This window comes from Corvus cornix, chromosome 3, assembly GCF_000738735.6.
Source record: "Corvus cornix cornix isolate S_Up_H32 chromosome 3, ASM73873v5, whole genome shotgun sequence".
Lineage (NCBI taxonomy): Eukaryota > Metazoa > Chordata > Aves > Passeriformes > Corvidae > Corvus > Corvus cornix.
In genome coordinates, this window is record NC_047056.1 from 72,173,938 (window position 1) to 72,193,859 (window position 19,922).

Here is a 19,922-nt window from a genome sequence, read left to right on the forward strand (position 1 = left end):
AAAGGGACCTTAAAGATCATCGAGTTTCAATCCCCCTGTCACAGGCAGTGACATCTTCCATTAATTCTCCATTTAAACTACAGACTTTTTTACATGCTGCTGTTGGATTTCATTCTAATTTTCATTAATTTCTCCAATTTCAGCTCTTCAGTTCTTCCATTGAAGTCTATTAAATGTATGGATGTCAAACACCTATTGCAAGTGTATTCCAACTTCTGCTTCTTTCTGCTTCTTTTTTCCTCCTCATTGAAGTATAAACATTGATTTTATTCTCCTCAAATCACCCAAAATCCTGATGTACCTGTCATGTGTGAGCTCTCAAACACAGGCAATAGTAGTCGTAAGACTTCACTGACTAGTGTTTAAACAATTTTGCACAATACTCCCTGGATCATGTTAATGTATATGTTTCCTTGTCTGTTCTTTGCTATAGGCTGTTCTTTGCTATTCCTCCTTCTATATACTAGAAAATTTTCCAAAAAATTAACATTTTTTCACCTGTCAGGCTTTGTTATCCTGTGAGCTCTGTGTCTTCACTCAAATTTATCATTCAATATGTACAAATATTTTATCCCTTTTTAATGGGGAAGGCTACCATAATTCAATAATAATAATTTGCTGTTGAGAAAGCAACACTTGGCTAGGATCAATATATATAAAGCATCTCCTTTCTTTGGAGGGATGCATGTGTTTCTACCTGAACTTTTGAAGTACCAACAAGAGCTTTAGCTCTTGCTTCTTTTCACTGGTCATTTGATCTTCTTAGTGCAACTCCCGGCACTATCACAGGTATTGATACTGGATGTGTTCCAGCATCAGTGCTTACAAGAAAACTTATTAATCCACTGTGAAGAAAATAGTACTTTTCTTCTGGTAATATAAATTCCAATGTCAATAATGGCTATACTAGCTAGAACTTATATTTTGTATGACCTTGTTTCTACAGAGAGCTGTAGTTGATGCAAACCCATAAAAAGAATAGCACTGTGTTTTATTAAGAACCATTACTTAAAATCAGATATGGAGTTCTACCTGAGGTGATAGTAAATTAGTGTGACTTGAGAATTACTTGAGAATGAGATCACTTTCTTATCAGACTGTAAAAGATTATTCTCATTTGTTAATAATTTTATAGTTTATAAAATCCCAGGCTTGATTAGCATTGAACTTCTAATAAGAGCTAACATTTAAATAATGTAATTAATTTATAAATAATTTTATAGAATCTCATTTAAAAGGTAAGATAATAATATAAAATTATAAAGAACATAATTAATTATAATTTAATTTTTATAGTTTTTGCATATTTCTAGCTTATTTCTAGAAACTAAGCAGTACCAGTTTTTAACTTTTAGTTTCATAGTGTAAAATTCAGCTGTTTGAGGTATTTTCAGAAATTAGTAACTGTACTAGAGCTGGTTGAATTCTCTGATCTGGATTGCCCAGTGATATAACAGTAGTGGTGTGCCCAGTACTCAAGGTTTAAATTTCACAGAAATACAGGAAGGAAGCCTATTATATCTAGGTCCAGCTTTCTTTTTTCTTTGATTTGGATTGGTGATTTGTTTTAAATGCCTTTGAAAAAATCACATTTTCCCTACCCCAATGAAAAATCAGAAAGGGATTATAAAGTTATGGTGAAAACAATCTCAGTGCTATGGTAATGCCTTAAAATTGCAGATGAAATCAATAGTATCCAAACACTTAAGAGGTTATCTAGTTCCAAGTCTTAAGTCAATACCTATAATGAATAATAAAAGGATGTCAGGTGTGGAACATTAGTAAGTATGTTATTACTTGGATTGTCTGTCTGAAACTTGACATTTACACATGATCAGAGATTATTCATAATAAATAATTCTCTCTGTTGAGTACTTATTTATTCAGAATGGGATGTTGGTTTTCTAAAGACACCATAATGAAAAGCCTACTTAGGAGCTTGTAGAGATGGATTTTTCATTGCTAGAAGACAGTGTTGTGCAACTGATGGATAGTAAGTGCTTTAGAGGATGGAGCAGACAAGTGAATTTTTATGGAAATGGGTCTTGCCATGTCATAAGAAGAGAATGACAACTGCAGATAATCTTGTAAACTCTACCAGTAAATGAACAAAAAGGAAAGATTTCTGAAGATGTTTAAATTAAGAATAAGAAGCCACTTTTTTCTTTGCAGAGATTGGAAATTTTTCCTGGGAAAAACAATTGGGAAAATACTGCAGAAAAGAAATGGGAGTATTGTCACCATTTGTGTTTGCAGTTTTGGTGCATGATTACATAATATGGATGGAATAATGTTAGAGTCAAAAAATTCCAGCACTTTGCACATTTGATGAGGAACATAAATTTTAATTATGTAGATATCAATTACTGTGAATGAGCACCATCAAAACTTGGATGTGTGGACTAAGGGACTGAGAAGAATAACATTCAAAACTTCATTAATGACATGATAAATGTGTCTGGATCGAGAAGATCAATTCTCAATTTGAAGAGCTTAGTGTGACACCAGACTGGTGAGGCTTGCAAGATAGTTACATGATTCCATTCAGGAGCAGCATTTGACCGATATTTCCTAAACCAGTAGATGCTTGCTGTTCGTGTTTCTGATTAAAGACAACGAGAACAACTGAAAAAAAAAAAGTGTTCTCTCAGGTTATCAAAACTTAAGCAGATGTTAAGGTGTCGACAAAGATGTTAGAAGAAAAGGGAAGATGTAGAGATTATCAAGGACTACACAAATTACAACATAACAGAGAGCAGTATTATTTAAGGAAAGAAAAAAGGAGAGTACAATGTCTGTAAGTGACTTTTTGTGATAAAAGGTTGAATGGGAGGAGCAGGATCCCCAGAACAGATGTTAAAGGATTGTCCTAGGTGAGGGTTAAATCAGAAAGACAAATTATCATATTGTCAGTATAATGAGAACATCTGAGTTCTGAGAATACTGAATTAAAAACTAGAAGATGTGGACAAAAAGATGGAAATTTCTGCTCTCTCTACTAGGGCAGAGAATATGGCAGACTAGCATAGAAAGAGTGAGTGACTGAAAAAAGTTATGGAGGAGATACTTAAGAAATAGCTATAAATAACAACATAAATTAAATAGATTTTGGTATGGGGTGTTTAAGCTGGCATTTATTCAAGAACACACTTAATTTGTCCTCAGCTATGTGTATCTTGTAAGGAATTTGTTTTAGCATTTCCAATAAGATTTTCGTATACTGTTTTTCAAATGACTAAGCTAAGTTTTTGCTTGGCTGCTAGAGTGCTAAACAACTCTAGAACAGTATTCCTATAGAAAGTACTTTCCAAATCTTATAAAATACTCTATTCATAAGAAATGGGCAGCCTAATTTCTTTTCGATACCAGCAGTTTTTTAAAGTAATATTAGTAGAGGTACTAGGTGTAGAGTAATAAATCTTAAAGGTGGGAACAGGAAACAAATCTCTTCTTTGTGGTACGTTTGTTTACAGTGGCCTAATTCATATCAATTTAAAATGCCTAATTCATATCACAAAAACTGCCTTATAATAAGATGTCTCTGTTTAAGACATAAAAGTAGGTGCAAGTTATTTTTTAACAACAATACATAGTTTTTGAAAGATTATCCATTTTTGGACAAACAGATTTTTTGCTGATTTTTATTCATTCATTTGTTGAATAAAGTGTTGAATTTTGAAGACTGAGCTAAATTCTGAGCTGAGAGTAATAAAATTCAGTGAAACAGAGGATTTTACACTTGCACAATCTATTACAATCATTTAAAGAAAGCAAGGTGGAGAAAGTCTGAAAGTTCTGGTGCTGGCAATCTTCGAGTTTTTACTGACAGTGGAATCTACTATTAACAGAAGTTTATCATTACTGGTAGAAAGTGTTACAGGTCAGGTAAATTCTAACAACATAAAACTCTCAAGTTTTAAAATTTGAACAACATAACCTGCTTTGGGCTCTGGTCTTAAAATCATATTCTCATCTTGGGATGGAAAAAGGATTTTCAGTCAATACCAAAAACTCTAAAATGTCATCTTCCTTTGGATTAGAGAGTAATTCTTCATACTGGTCATGGCAAATGTGTGATAGTGGTAACAATGGGCCAAAGTTATCACTGTTCACATGAATACTCTTAAACTTGGACTACACTAAATTGTTAAATTCTTTGTTAAACTTTATGAAGGTTGCCGTGATTAAAAGAAAAAAAAAACACATAAGTAACAGTATTTAATATATGCTAGGATTGTTTCTTATGAGTTCCTGACTGCCTTTGTCAACATCACTAGCTTTACCTTTTCTAATAGAAAGCCTTAATAGTGGCAGTTAAACATAAAATGGTATGCCCCTGGTTCCCACAAAAGGCATGATGCTGTCAGTGTATTAGATATACTTTACCAAAAAACCTTTAATTCCTAGTGGCTGAGCTTTTTGTACACCATTATTAAAAGTCTGTCATGATCTATTTCTTTCAAATTGCCTTAATTGTACAGACTTTTGTTTTCTAGGAAGTAATATAAGATTATCATAGACTAATTTTATATGAAAAGTACCAGATGCAAACTTTGAGATGCACATTTTTGTAAATTGTTGCAGTGACTTGTGGGTTAAAAGACCTCATTTTGTTCAGAAACTGCCAGAAATACAGTTTCTGAGCTGTGTGCACTGCCTTTGTGACATTTTCCTATTTTTAGCTCTTTGTGACAGAAAAGTCATCAGGCCAGAAGAAATTCTCTCAGACAACATTAGGCAGTTAAATTCAATCCAAAGTGAGATTTGTATGTGTGCCAAAAGGCCTTGTGCTACCTTCTTGGCATCCAAGCTGATGTAGTGCTAAATCCAGAAGCTGCATCAAGATTACTTAAAACATAAGTACTTGCATTTTTAAGAAGCCAATCCATGAATGAAGTACGTGCTGTGTAATGCTACTTTACATCGGAGTTACAGAGAGAAACCTAACAAGGCGTCTCCTCCAGTACAACAGGAAATCAATGTATTTGTTAACACCAGTTCCCAGAGCTCAGTGGGTACCTAAATGTTGGAAACTCTGAAAATGCGCAATCTAGCAAGGAAAGAAAGAATAAAAGAAAGGCGTTTACTTCTGAACAATGAACAAGAAATACAGGAAGATTAGTTCTTAATGGATGTTTGCCTGGAGCTGTTTCTAGAATAAGGAACATAAAAGAGGAATGATTAAGCCCAATGGGTATCATCTATATTCAACTGGTCATTAATGTGAGTATGTAGCATCTAAAAAGCAGTTTAAAAAAAATAAAATTAAAAATTTATACACTCTTATCTGAGGAGCCTAGAACCTAGAAAAAATAACCTGTTACATAAAGCAGCAAATATTTTTGTGGTGTTCTTTTTCCTTTTCTCTTTTTTTTTCTTTTTTTCAATTCTTGGCAACTTCATTATGTCTCATTGCCTTTGATGCTATAAACTAACAAAAAGGGTGTATTCATGATTTTTTTTTCTCACAAAATAATGCAAAAAGAATGTATCAAATGGTCTCTTGTGACTCATGCTTTACATTTTAAAATGATCTTTTAGTTGAATTTCTAGTAGTGTGCAAGTTTTCATCAGATGTTCAAAATAGATATTAGCACCAAATAGGGAAAAAATAATTCTGTTTTCTACACAATTTTTTTGCTGGGCCAGTGATTGGAAATAAATGAGTAATTTGCATAGAAAAAGGATGCAGAAACCACTCACCCATACAAAAATATTATTGAAAATATATGAAACTATAACCATTCAATTTAAGTCTACATGGTATGCTGCCCAGCTATTTCATAGCTTCATGTTTTTCTAAAGACACTCTATCTTTTCTTCACATTGAAGATGAAGTATATAAACATGTATTCAGCTGTTTAAAATACATAGACACTTAGAAGCATCTTCAGCTGAAATGAAATTGCTTTCATATTGTATTTTACTTGAACATTTTAAATAAATGGAAATAAACAGATACAGTGTCTTGAAGAATAAGATATTAATCTGCTTTCCATGGATTATACAAACCGCTTGTTGGTGGTAAAGGGATGCCATTAAAAATAAATTATTAGCACAGATTTCTGTATATTTTTTTCAGTTTATGCAAAACTAAGGAAGGATTACACTGAATACTAGTTCATTTTCTCATTTTGTAAGAAAAATATTTTAGTAGAACAGAATCACTCTGGAATGAATTTAGAGCATCTGAATTTGGAGAAGGAGGAAGTAAGATAGTAATGAGAGAAGGAAAGGGTAACATTTCAGGGAAGATTTCAGAATGTTCATAACTCTATGTATGTGGAATGTCAGTACCTGCAGGAAGACTGGAGCTGCCAAAGGCAGGAAACTGTGACTCTATAATAGAATAAAACAAAGTTCATGAAGAGATTATATGTCAAAAGTGGAATGATAAATATCCAGGATCTGGAACAGGGAAAAGAGGAAAAATTCAGATTGTGAGCTAGAGAGGTTTGAAAGTGTGCATTAAGATTGGATAATGAGCAATGACCCAGCAGGGGAGGAAAAGGAGAGAAATCAAACCAGCAGGAAGAATGTGGGTAAGTGAAGAGGGTCAAAGTCAGAGCTGGATATGAACATTGTCAAAAGGTACAAAAATAACAAGAATTCACTAGAAAGAAAAGGGTCTGAGATGGAAAAATAAAAATAGTCTATGTAAGTATGACATCCAATATTAGCAAATGAGGTAGTAATTAAGTAGGATTATGGCTAAACAACCTTTAAAGGAAGGAGTCAAACATGATAGGGCTGAATATACAGGAAAATTGATCTGGCTGAAGCAATTTGTTTCACAGAGACACAGATATAATCCAGGCTTTACAGTGCAAATAATTTAACAAATGTTCTTTCAGCAACTATTTCTTGCTGAGCACCTTAGTATACCTCTGTCTCTCTGTTTAGTGTACCCCCATTTTCTCACATTGTGGTGTTCTGTCATGGGTCTAAACAACCTGGCTTTGCTGTAAGTCACCACACAGAGACAAATAGAATTCAATGCAAAATCAAAAAAATTGTCCGTTTTCACAAACATGACTACAGAGACTTTTAAAGACATTCTTCTTTTATTTAAAAATGACATAACTTCTTCATACGGGTTCCACAGATTTATTCAAATTGAGAAAATATTTGTAAAGCCCTAGGAAGTTACAGGCTTCACTCTTGGATATAGAAAAGAATGGAATAGAAATAATTTTATATTTGACACAGAAAGCATTTGGTTTTTCTTGTTTTCTGTGTCAATTTCTTGACTGGATAAGAAAGTGATCTTGAAATCTGGCAGCAGATAATATATTTTCTTTTTAATCAGATCCAGTTTAAATGTTTAATATATACCAGCCCAGTTCAGTAATCCTAAAACTGCAGATTTTGGTAATATTGGGCCGTATGTGCTGAAAAGATATAATGAGCCAACAGAAATAAAATTGATTTATGAGGTTCACAAAAAACTTTTTTGACATTGAAAATGGGTATTGGGATTTAAAATGAGGTGTTAGAGAAGGTCAGGTCCTTCTCTGCAGAGCTGTTCTCTAGCAGGTCAGCCCTCAACCTGTGCTGGTATTTGGGGTTATTCCTTCCCAGGTCCAGTATCCTGCACTTGTCCTTGTTGAACCTCATTAGTTTTTCTCTGCCCAACTCTCCTGTCTAAGGTCTCACAGAACGGCAGCACAGCCTTCAGGTGTATCTGTCACTCCCCCCAATTTTGTATCATCAGCAAACCTGCTGAGAGTGCATTCTATCCCTTTGTCCAGGTCGTTGGTAAACAAGTTGGGTAAGACTGGATCCTGTATGGATCCCTAGGGAATGCCACTGTATATAAGGCTCTACACAAGCCAACAGTGTGCCCTCACTGCCTTAGAAATTGATTGTCATTATGTCAAGGGAGATGATCCTTCCCTTCTGCTCAATATTGCTGAGGCCACACCAGGAGCACCGTGCTCAGTTCTGATGCTCCCAGTACAGGAGATATAGGGACATACTGGAGAGAGTCCATTGGAGGGCCACTAAGATTGTAATACCTCTCAGACACAGGAAGGCTGAGAGATCCAGGACCATTTAGCCAGGAGAGGAGAAGGCTCAGAGGGATCTTATCAGATCACAGCCAGGCTCTTTTTAGTGGTGCACAACGATAGAACAAGACAGTGAGCACAAACTGAAGAGCAGGAGGGTCCCTCTGAACATCAGGAAGCACTCTTTTCACTGAGAGGGTGGTTGATCTCTGGCCACAAGTTGTCCAGAGACGTTGTGTAGTCTCTCATATTTGGAGAGCTCTAGGTGGGCCTAGGTTGGTTGGCTCTAGGTGGGCCTGCTTGATCAGGGGGGTTGGACTGGATGACTTCCAAAACTTTTCAGACCTCAACCATTCTGTGATTCCGTGATATAGTGACAAGCTACAACATTTGAAGTGTAACTTTACCATCAACAGCCACAAAGTGAGTAAAATTATTTCTGTGACTACAACATATAACTAAGCCACAGTCAAGAAAAAATAATGAGATTTCACATGTAGTTTTAGAGGAATCTGTTTTCTCATACTGTTTCTAGGTATCATTGCTTTTTGTTAGCGAAGTTAAACTAGGATCTTTTCCATTATTTTTTTCCTTTATGCCCTTGTATCCCAACTGTCACTTTTCATGAGTCTTGCTATGTATGCAAAGCTAATTTCTATCTGGTCAGAAAATTTGTCACGCCCAGCATTAATAGCAAAACCTCACTTTGCATTTCTAAGTGTGATAGTCCTCAAAGCTTTCATCTTGAAGCTTGTATTATCAATAAATTATGTTCAAGATGAGCAATACGCTTATAAAAGAATCATTTCTTCATCAATTCTTCCTTTGTAGTCTTATCTGAGCAGATTTTTTTCCTGGGATTCATCCACACTATCTGAATGACAATGAATCCCTGCAGGTAGGACAAAGGCTATTTTAAGGTATGAAGTACAATTTGCTATTTACATAGCAAGAATTTAGCTGACCTAATGTTTATCTAAGCCATTATTGAAACTTACCCAGCTTGAAGGTAGAGAGCTGAGGATTTGAAATGTGCATAAACAATTTCAGATTCAGATACCTGCCAGTCTAGTTATGATTATGACCTGTCACATTCATGGAAAACAGGTTATTTAAGTCACAGAAGCAGTTCAAACCAAACCCAGCTTACTAGCTCGTGCTCAATATCACTCGTAGCGGACATAGGTGCATCGACCTGATCAACTTTAGATTTCTCTGTGCAGTGTTCTCAAGTCTCTTAGTCTCAACAAAGGTCTCCACTTAATGAGAAGAGATACATGAATGGAACCAGACACACTGAAACATTTTCTACAGGAGTTACTAACAAGACACTCTTTCTAAAATATCTGTAAGATCTGTAAATTCAGATTCTTAAATCATATCAAACAGAGGAGAAGAGGGGCAAAGGAGATTCTGTATTACATCTGGACTAGTGCTTATGTACAACAGTGACAGTAGCACAGACACTGCTTCCTGATTGCATTTAAGGGCAGGCCTAACATTGGGAACTCGAGAATATATTTGTTATTTGATTGTTCCTAACAAAAAATTGTCTGAAAAGATTTCAAGTTTGACAATTCTTCATGGTTTACCCTGAGGCTGTCCTTTGTATCCAATAAGATGTGTCAGAATTTGGATGAAGATAGGCCAATAAAAGGTGGAATTAGAGTGTCTTAAAGAACCATGAAGGCAAGAGATCTGGCATCTGTTCAAGACAAATGCAGTCGGGAAGGTAATTTGGATGCACAAGACTTTTTTCTGTGACTTCATTTTACAAAACATGATTTTCATATACGGTCACTAACTGTAGGCTTTCAGTTTTTCCACACGGTTAACTCAGAACTTAGCTTCTGGCTCACGATAGCTTTGATAATTTTCAACTATAAGAGAAATCCCTGTAAGCCGCTTGAAACACAGGAACTTCGAGAGAGTATTTAGCAATTTGAAACCCAGCAAATGTCAAGTCATATTGAAAATCAAGTACAAAGAGACAGTATGTCTCTTTTGATTATTATTTTTCTATAAATACATAGCTACCACCATGCATAAGTACATAGAAGGTATCGAGCTACACTATATTTTTAAAACTCTCCATCTTAAAAATTTTATTTTAGTCACATAAAACACATGTTGGAAACACAATTACAACAATCATCACTTTCACTTACTTCATTGTTATTAAGTATGACAAAATTATAATAAAAAAATAGGGTAAATAGGTCAAATAAAACTAATTAGAAATTATAATGTCTCTTTCTTCATGCATTTTTATAATAATAATATTGTACTCACGAATCTTTAATAACAAAACCCAGTTTAATTGTCTTTGACTTGAATGATTTCCAACATTTTTCTGCTTTTTTCTTGTAATTTGTTTTTGAAATCACCAAAACAGTTATAAACTGTAACATTCAGAATGTAGAAACCAAAAGGCACAATGGCTATGACTTTATCCTTTTGGCCTCTTTTAGATTATATAACTCATAGGTTTAGAGAACTAAACAATTTCCTGTTATTGATGGAAGTTTGTTTGGTTGATTGGTTGTTTTTTAGTTTCCTCTATTTAATGTAATAGATAACTTCTTATATACATTACATGTCTTTTTATAATTTACTTCATTAATTTAGTGAGACATCCTTAGTTTACGACTATTGTGAAACATACAATAAGATTGCTGTTACTTGCACTTGTAAAATAAAAATGTTTCTCTTTTCTTCCCCTCCTAAAAATGTTTCTCTTTTTTTCCCCCCCCCATCTCTCACAAACATATAAAGCAAGGTATATTAAACAAACTGAAAGGAATAAGAAATCTTTCAGATTTCTACATTAATCCTGAATAAATTCTTTTGTTAGATTCTGATGCCAAGAAAACAGAAAGAATAAAAAATAATCACTCTATGTTCAAAATAACTTTAGTACAGATAGATACCACCAAATTAATCACATTACAATGGCACAATAATACTAAACCATCTTCATTGCTTTCAATGAAAAACAAACACACATAAATATGCCACTATCTAAGAAATTTACTTGAAAATAATTTGCTAATCTGTGACTTAACTAATTTTAGAAAGCTTTTACCATTTCAAAATAAAATCAGAAACAGTAATAGTCATGACCACTTCAATGCTGGGGTAACCCATTTAGGGGGAGAAAATAAAATGTAGGTTTACAAAATTTTCAAGTGTGTTCACTACTTTAAGTCAATAGTGTCATTGAGAAAGAAAAATTAAGGAAGAAGAAAAGGTAATTTTAAACTAGTAAGTTAAGTTAAATATTAAAAACCACAGCTAAAAGCCAAAATACTTTTGAGGTCAGCAATTACCAGAAGTATCAAAGCTTTTAAGTAAAACTGAATAATTTCAAGCATGAGAAAGCTGAATTTGCTCAGCATTGGTGTGGCCTTATGTCAAGCACTGTGTGCAATTTTGGGCTCTGCAAGACAGGAAGGATAAAAATATATTAGAATGTGTTCAAAAGAGGCCAACAAAGCTGGTGAAGAGACTAGAGAGCATGACATATGAGGAGCAGCAGAGGACACTAGGCTAATTAACCTTAGAGAAAAGGAGACTGAGGGGTGATCTCATGACTGTCTAGAAATACCTCATGAAAAAAGTGGAGACGGAGGTGATGATTTCTCTTTTGTGTCTGGTGATAGGACATACGGTGATGGCTTAAAGCTGTGTCAGAAGTTCAGGTTGGACAGTAGGAAAAGGTTCTTCACTCAAGAGGTTGGTCAAGCAGTGGAACAAGTTTCCCTGGTCACAGCCTCAAGAAGCCTGTCAGCATTCAGGAAGCATTTAATCCCTTCCAATCCAAACCATTCTATGATTCTATGACTCTGCTTCCTTTGTTTTTGTTTTTTTTTCCTAAACATCTTTTATTTGTACTCTGCAATAACGTTTGTAAAATGCTCGTACAGTTGTATGGAAGCTGTCATGGTCTTCTGCTAAAATAGAGATGCAATCACTTCACATTCTAATTCTTATTTCTTTTTGTTATGATAGCATCTTAGACCATCCATATGAGGTCATCTTATGACCTCAAATTGTGGGTCCAGTCTACAAGAACATTTTAGTTACGGTGTTAAGTGACTTTTTTTTCCGCCATTGGCCTCATTTATGATTGCAATTACAGAAAAATTTCAGGTATTGAATTATTAGTTTCTTGTGTTAGTGATTCTGCTGCAGTTTCTAATTTCTGAGAATGGGTGAGTAAGCACACAGTTTGCATTTGCTAATGCAAATATAGCAACTGTATCCCAGCATCTGGAATAAAGAAGCATCCTTGAAAGAGCAATTTAGTCAGTAATATCTATCTTGCAGAAATCAACACAGAAAAACAGAATCTGTTCTTACTCCTTGCAGCATGTTTTCAGTGTATGTTTATATGCTAGGAATTAACCATTGTTGATCAACCTCTTGTTATGACAGATCTGTCAGCAGCAGAGTCAAGATGCACTTGAATGGAGAGAAAAATCCCTGCTGCAGGGATAACTTACTAAAACCAGAGAAACAATGACGAACTATTGTTTTATAAAGCTGATTTTGATGATTTTCCTCCTTGCTTTTCCTTTTTCTTCTTTTTTTTTTTTTTTTATTTTCTGTCAAGGGTACCCAGACTCTCTCATAAAACAAATATCCACAAGTACATTTTCCAGTTCTAGAAGCTTAATTTCTGTAACTGTTGATCAGATTAGATATGGAGAAGTGAAGAGTTAACCATAAACCCTTTCTATATGGATTGGTTTTACTTCTGGGTGAACACAGATGTATAGTCTTGACTGTGAGCAAGCATGGGGTTTGCATGACAGTTACAGTGGGACAACAAGGAGTGTATATAAAGCTGTCTCTCTACATATTCAGAGACAGCTGAAAGCAGTTTATCACTTCATACAAACTAATAAATTCTGGCTTCTGCCTGGCTTTTAGTTGATGCAGAGTGAGCTCCCATCTGCCCACAATATTCCAGACTGACAAGAAAATATGTATTGCTTTTCCCATCAAAGCACCCGGCTTGTCTTGTCAGCAGTGCACTGTTTCCTTGGGGCTAAATCAATTAGAACACTTCAGTGGCATTTAAGCTTCTCAGCTCCAAACTGCAGTCTGAAGAACTTTATTGTGTCTTTTTCCCAGGAAATTACGCACCAGAAAGGAAGTTCTGATTCTTTAGAGTGATTGCGTTAATCTAAGAGATGACAGTCCTGCAAATCTGCATTTTTTTCTGTGTCCTAAATGAGCACTCATTATTAAAATAGTAAATGGAATAACAGCATAAAGAAACCCCCTTGATCTTTCCAATCTAATTTTTTCCACAATATCACAAAAGGACACATTAGTGTTGTTTTCTTTTATTGAAATATTGAGATAACTCCAAGAAGCTCCCCTAATCTTGCTTGTTTGCAACTGTATCAACAGTGTAAAAATTTGGATTTGAGCTAACTCTTTAAACTACTTTAATAGTTATAGTATAACCAGGTATCCATGGGAAGTTTTTTGTTGTGATGCATTTGACTTTGGACAGCTAAATTGGATTGAGATGGCTAATGTTCAGATATATCTATTTTGTTGCCTATGAACATTGTTTCTATTTTATGATGTTGAGACAACTACATGATAGGAGTCCAGATGAGAAGACTTACACTGTTATTTCATCTGTCTTGGAAACATGATCCAATGTCGTTTTGGGGGTTTTTTATGAGATCAACTATCTTGGAGAAAGCCATGTGGAATTGTGGCTAGTGAGTAGTTTCAATAATTAAAGAATTTTTACTTTATGTGGTACCAGTAGACACCCAGGCATTAGTAACTGTATGGGTCAGCAAGCATCATGTGGTATTGTTACCTCGACTCTATTCTGTAGCTCTGAATTAGAATGTTTGTCTATAGCTACCATCATAGGAAATATTTTTTGCAGTTGAATTAAAACTTCTTGAACTTTTAAAATTAGAACACATGAAAAAAACCATGTCGTCTGTTGTCCCCAGAAAACTTACATCATGATACCATGAGAACATTCTTGGGCAGGAAGCTACGTGTAGGATCAAAAATAATTACACAACTTTACCTGAGGAACACAATTCTGTAGAGTTAAGAACAGCAGACACAGAACACTAGATATTATTCCAGATTCCTAAAATATTATTTTCCTGTGGTCAATAAGAATCAGCTTGTTTAGTGGTTAAAACACACATTTTTTATACATTCATTTTTAATATTGATATTTTATTAGCCTATTAGAGAAAAGCTTTATGTCGGAGGATAAAACTGAGCGGAGTATACAAATCTTGTGAAAGTTAATGGTTGCAGTTCTTCATATGTCTCTTTTTGGGAAGGACTAACTTTGATGTTCTGCAGTGGGCAAGCAAAAAATGTATGAGAAGAATAGCAGGTAAGTAAACACTTTATTTAACTTTAAAATATTCTTTTTTCTAAACTTTCCTAAATTTGCTTCCCTTGAGGTAAGAAGTGTTAACATAGGAAAAAAAATGAGAACTGAGAACTAGTGTAAGCTATTATCTAAGAATAAACATAAATGATAAGCAAGTAGACATTTAATTACTTCAGTGTCATTAAGAAACAAATGATTTATTTCATTCCTGAAACCAAATTATTCCAAGAAGGTGCTGCTAGTAGTTAGCAAGCACAGCTTGTCTCCTCAAGGCATTCTTGTTCTACCTCACTTTTTGTGCAGACATTTTGAAGACATTAAAATATACAATTTTAATCTAACAAACAGAAATGTTACTTTTATATGGAATGCAGATAGTGATGGCAATACTGCTGAAAATTAGAGCTCTAAGCTGAAGGCAATGTTATAAATATACCTTCCAGGCCATAAAGAATATGCCATCAAAAGAAAGGCATTAATGTTTCCTTATCCTTCTTTCTTGTTCCCTTTATTCTTCTATATCCTACCACATCTCCTGTAATAGTTTTAACTGATCCAAACTAACTTTAATTGTTGCATCAGTGAAAATCCATGTTAGGGATATATCTACAACATGTGCAGTCTCCAGAGAAATGGAATTCAGTCCATAGATTAAGATGTTGTTTGATATAGTTTTTTTTTAAGGTTCAGTTATATAATTCTTTGCCCTTGCGCACTTAAGCATCCACGTCCTGTTTTAGCCTTGTACCTTAAAAGTTCCCTCATGCACAAATCTACCTACTTCCTCCATTTTCAATTTTTAATTATCCTTCATCACTTGGTATTATCATTAAAGAAGGCCATTATAAACTTTCCTTAAAATTATTTGTGTTCACTCTAAGAATATATTGTTGAAGTAGAAGGATTTTTGTATGCTATCATAGTTCCCCAGGCACACATAATCCAAACAATATAGATTTTTCACAAGCAACTTGAGAACTGGAAAGGAAAATAGTACACAACTATAATGAAGTTTTCTTTCCTCCTCTCTGCTTCCTACTAGATTAACAAAATAGGGTAGACAACTTTTTCAAACCAGAAAACCTTATCTCTTTCTTTAAGTACTAACATAAGAAACTTAGAAGAAAAAGGAATTAGAAGGTTTAAGGTGTATTACTTGCAATTCAGATCTTTCTGCCTTAAGAATTATCTGATACTTTTCAAATTATGCTAGAAGCTCTGGATAATGTGATTACTTTTGGTACCTGATATTGTGATACATAGAAAAGGGAAATGCTGCACCAGAAGTATTTGGTGGTTAACAGTTCTTTAAGGTTAAAGATGATTAGTGGGGGTTTTTATAAATGGTTATATTTTTCCACAGATCTTAGTGGTAAAAAAGAGTAACTGTGGAATTTTTACCTATGATTTATCCTTTGATCCTTATAAAGTAAATTATGTAAATACAGGGAATGATGCTGAAACTGATGATTTATCTGTAGCATGCTTTATATAGATCACTACCACTTATAATTGAGGTTCAGGGAACTCATTGCAGAAATTGATTTTGATTGTAAGCTTTCATCTTCCAGTTCTCTGCTGCATGTCCTGGGTGATATTTTGCTTTTGTCTTTGTGAAGTAAAAGAACTATTCTAGCTTATGCCTCATAAAGGATATTTCAATAGGACATCTACAACATCTGAAAGAGTAAACTAAAAATATTGTCTACCTAAGTTATTTTGGCATACTTAAATGCTTGTATAGCTTGAAGGAACTGCAATTTCTATTCCCATAATTTGCTCTATTAATTATGGTGGATAGAGATCCAGATTATATTCTACCTTTTTTTTCAAATCTTTTAATGCTCTCCTGCTTTTACACACAAGAGTAGAGAGTGCATAAAATGTATTGCTTTCTACCTCTCCCTTCAAACACTGTGCCTCTTGTGTTAAACAAAAAGTTCTGATTCTGTATTAAATTTATTTGAAATGTGTATTATACCCTCTAACATATAGGTAGGCAGAAAACAATTGTATATTGGGAATTTCTAACTGCAAAGTAGGACACAGGAAGTAGAGTCCAGGCCATAATTTCTGGTCGACATAATCACTTCTACAGCTGAAAATACCCTAATCCATTCAAAGAAATTATCTCCAGTAAATAGCCACAATAGCTAAAAAGGCCTTCTAGGAAAGTTTCTCTTCTAGATCGATAGACATATTTAGCACACCTGATGCCAGCATTCATTATAATGATAGTGTTCTTCTCAACCTCATACAAATGAAGCACTTTCATTTTTATCTGCCTTTAACCAACCAGTTTATTTTAATTAATCATTCTACATTTTAACATTGAAAATTAATATTTCAACATTAATGTGAAATATCTTTGACTTGACACATTATGTGCTCATTTCTGTGCCATATCAGATGGAAGGATGGTTTTCAGTCAACTGACATTCTTCTTCTGACAATGCTTGTACCAGCAGATTAGTACAGCAAATTTTAATTACCACGGCTTTTATTTTGAACCTGTCCATTCATTAGTAAGAACAATACATATTCTATTCACATCTCACGTGTATCAGTACTGTGTAAACAAATGTCTTTTACCTTGTTTTTATTCTGCTTCTTTCTGATGCAATGATACTAAATTTCTGTATAGGTTATTGAGCAGTTCAATGTCTTTAGACTTTCTGATCAGAGCTGCAACACAAAGGATAATTTGCAAATAGTCATAATCTGTCAAAAATTGTTACCATAAAACTAGCAATCTGTGAATAACCTATCTTCATTTTGCTGTCTTTGGTTTTGGGATTCACATTTTTTTCTCTTCCTGTTTTCTGGGTTTTGATCTTGTTTCATCTTGAGTTTTCTTTTGTTTGGGTTCGTTGGTCGTTTCTTTTTTGGAGAGGGAGCATTTCAAGTAAACTCAGTAGTTAAAGCCCATGTTGATTTTTTCACTTAGTCTCATGAAGAATAATTGTTTTCTTTGTCCTCCCAAATCTCAAGATATCCTAAGAAGCAGACTGACATTTAATTTAGAGATTCATTTTTTTTCCTAGCCCACTGTACTTTCTAACGATATTGTACATGGTAAAGGCATATTATAATGCATTTCCTTTGATATTGACAGGACCCTGAACATGCCAGTGGACTCTGCAGTCTGTCCCCCACACCCTCCCACAGGACTGGGCTGCCATGACCCTTGTCTGAGCTGCGATGTGCAGTGATTCAGCTTCAGGAGATCTCTCCTCTTTCACTTGAATATAAATAGAGGTTAAGCTAACCCTGTTCATAAGCTAGAGCCTAGAGTACATGGCATACTCAAAAAACATCTGATATTCTTTTTGTTTATTATTTATATCTCCTAGATAAAATGGGGAAAACTGTGGTGAATTCCTTAACATCTTCAATATCTGAAACATGTTTTCAATAAACTTTAAAATACACATAAACAGTTTCAAATATGAAAGGAACATTCAATCTAAAATCTTCCATGTTTTAGTGAGAAAATAATAAAGGATGTATAAGAACACTTTGTACTTTGTGCCATCAGATTCTCCAATCAAAAAGCCATGCTGTTAGTTTCAGACAGCCTGAAGTGCCCTCCAGCATAACACAAAAGACAAGAAGAATAGAAAATGCAGTTGGTCCAGTATTGAGTTTAATAGGAAGTCATAATCCTTTGTGCTTAGGGGAAAAATTAATCTGATGAAAGTATCAGACAGACAAAAGTAAGTTTCTGAGTAAAGTAGTGACATGAAAAGGTCATGAGTCTTACAGTAAAAATTTTTAAAGCCCCCTCAAAATCCCCCTAAAAAGCCCTGAAAAGCACCTCAATTCCTATGGTTCAAGAGGATAGGTGTGATTTTATCAAAGTGTAAAGATGCTAACACTTTTATCCTCAGAGGACCTGTTTCCTTGTGAGGAAGAATTTCCTGCCTGTGTCACTGAACCTTTTTCAGAAAAAGTTTCAGTTTTTCAAGCTTTGCTTGAAAAGGTCTTACATATGTCTGCATTTCTGTAGACTGCATGGCTTGGAGAAGATAGATTAAAGGTCAGTAATTGTTATAACAGATCAATCTGGCAGGAAATGAATGGCCATGATATAATTCTTTAAGTAGAATTCACTGTAGCTACAAATGAGAACCAGATGCAGTCCTGATACGGAGCTGTCACTGAGTTACCTGGTGCAGGAAAGAGTATGTTTCAACAGCTACTGCAAACAAGTGAGATTCTTTCCATTCTTTCCTCTGTTAAATGTCTACTACAGCATTAAATTACCTGGCCAAAGCATGGAAAGATTAATTGGACATTTAGTATACTAAATATCATAGCGAGGAAACAAAGCTGTAATTTCTGGGAAAAAAACAAACAAACAAACCAGAAAACAGGATTTTTATTAGGAATTATAAATGAGTACATGAAAGAGAGTAATTTTAGACTGCAATGAGGTCTCCCCTCAGTCTCCTCCAGACTGAAGCATCCAAGTGACCTCAGCCACTCCTCACACAACTTCCCCTCAAGGCCTTCACCATCTTTGTAGCACTCCTTTGGACACTCTCTATTAGCTTAATGTCTTTCTTATATTGTGGTGCCCAAAACTGCCCCCAGGACTCTGCCCCAGTGCAGAGCAGAGCGCGACGATCCTCTCCCTTGCCCGGCTGGTGATGCTGTCCCTGACGTCCCTCAGGACAGGGCTGGCATGTAAACACAAGCACAGATTAGGAATGAATATGCAACTGAAATGTCTCGTATTGGAGAAGAATGTAATTTTGCTTGTAACTAATTTCTTCAAAGCCAAATCTTGAGAATTCTATATTAGGGGATACAATTTCCACATGCTGGGAACATATGTTTCCTTATTCTTTACTCCTTTCTGTTGCTTTGCTCCAATCTTGAATCCTCTAATGTATTTGCTCTGATTTTTATACAGATATTTCAACTACTTTTAATCCAGGTTGATGTTATTTGGTGGTAGTTAATATCTTGTGATTTGTTTACACTCAGAAACACATGGGAATATAAACTTAAAATTTCAAAAATCAAAAATTTTCATGTGCGATCACAAACAAACATAGTTATTCAAAGTAATAAAACCAAAAGTATTTGTTAAAAATTAACACAACCTTCTTTGAACTTTACAGACATCTTAACACAGTCATGCACTAGACTTTTATTAAAAGTATATGATTCAACTGTATTAAATGCTGGCATTTGTTTTATTTGAAGATTACTTTGAATCATTTTTGTTTTCCATTACTCTTCAAGTGTAAAAGGAATTTTGAATAAATCTGTTTTCCTTGGACTTCCTTTTATTTTCTTCCAGGTTCTTTGAGCACTGTAGCTGGAATGAAATTATAATGCAATTTTTTTTAATGCAAAAATTAGATGAAATGCCAAGATTATAAGTTCATATCTATATATAGAGAAATTTCATTTTAATATTTGGATGGTAAATAATCAAATCTGAGACAGAGGACAATTTGGACTGATAGACTTGCTTCAAAATGAAATATTCCAGAAGGAATTTTTTT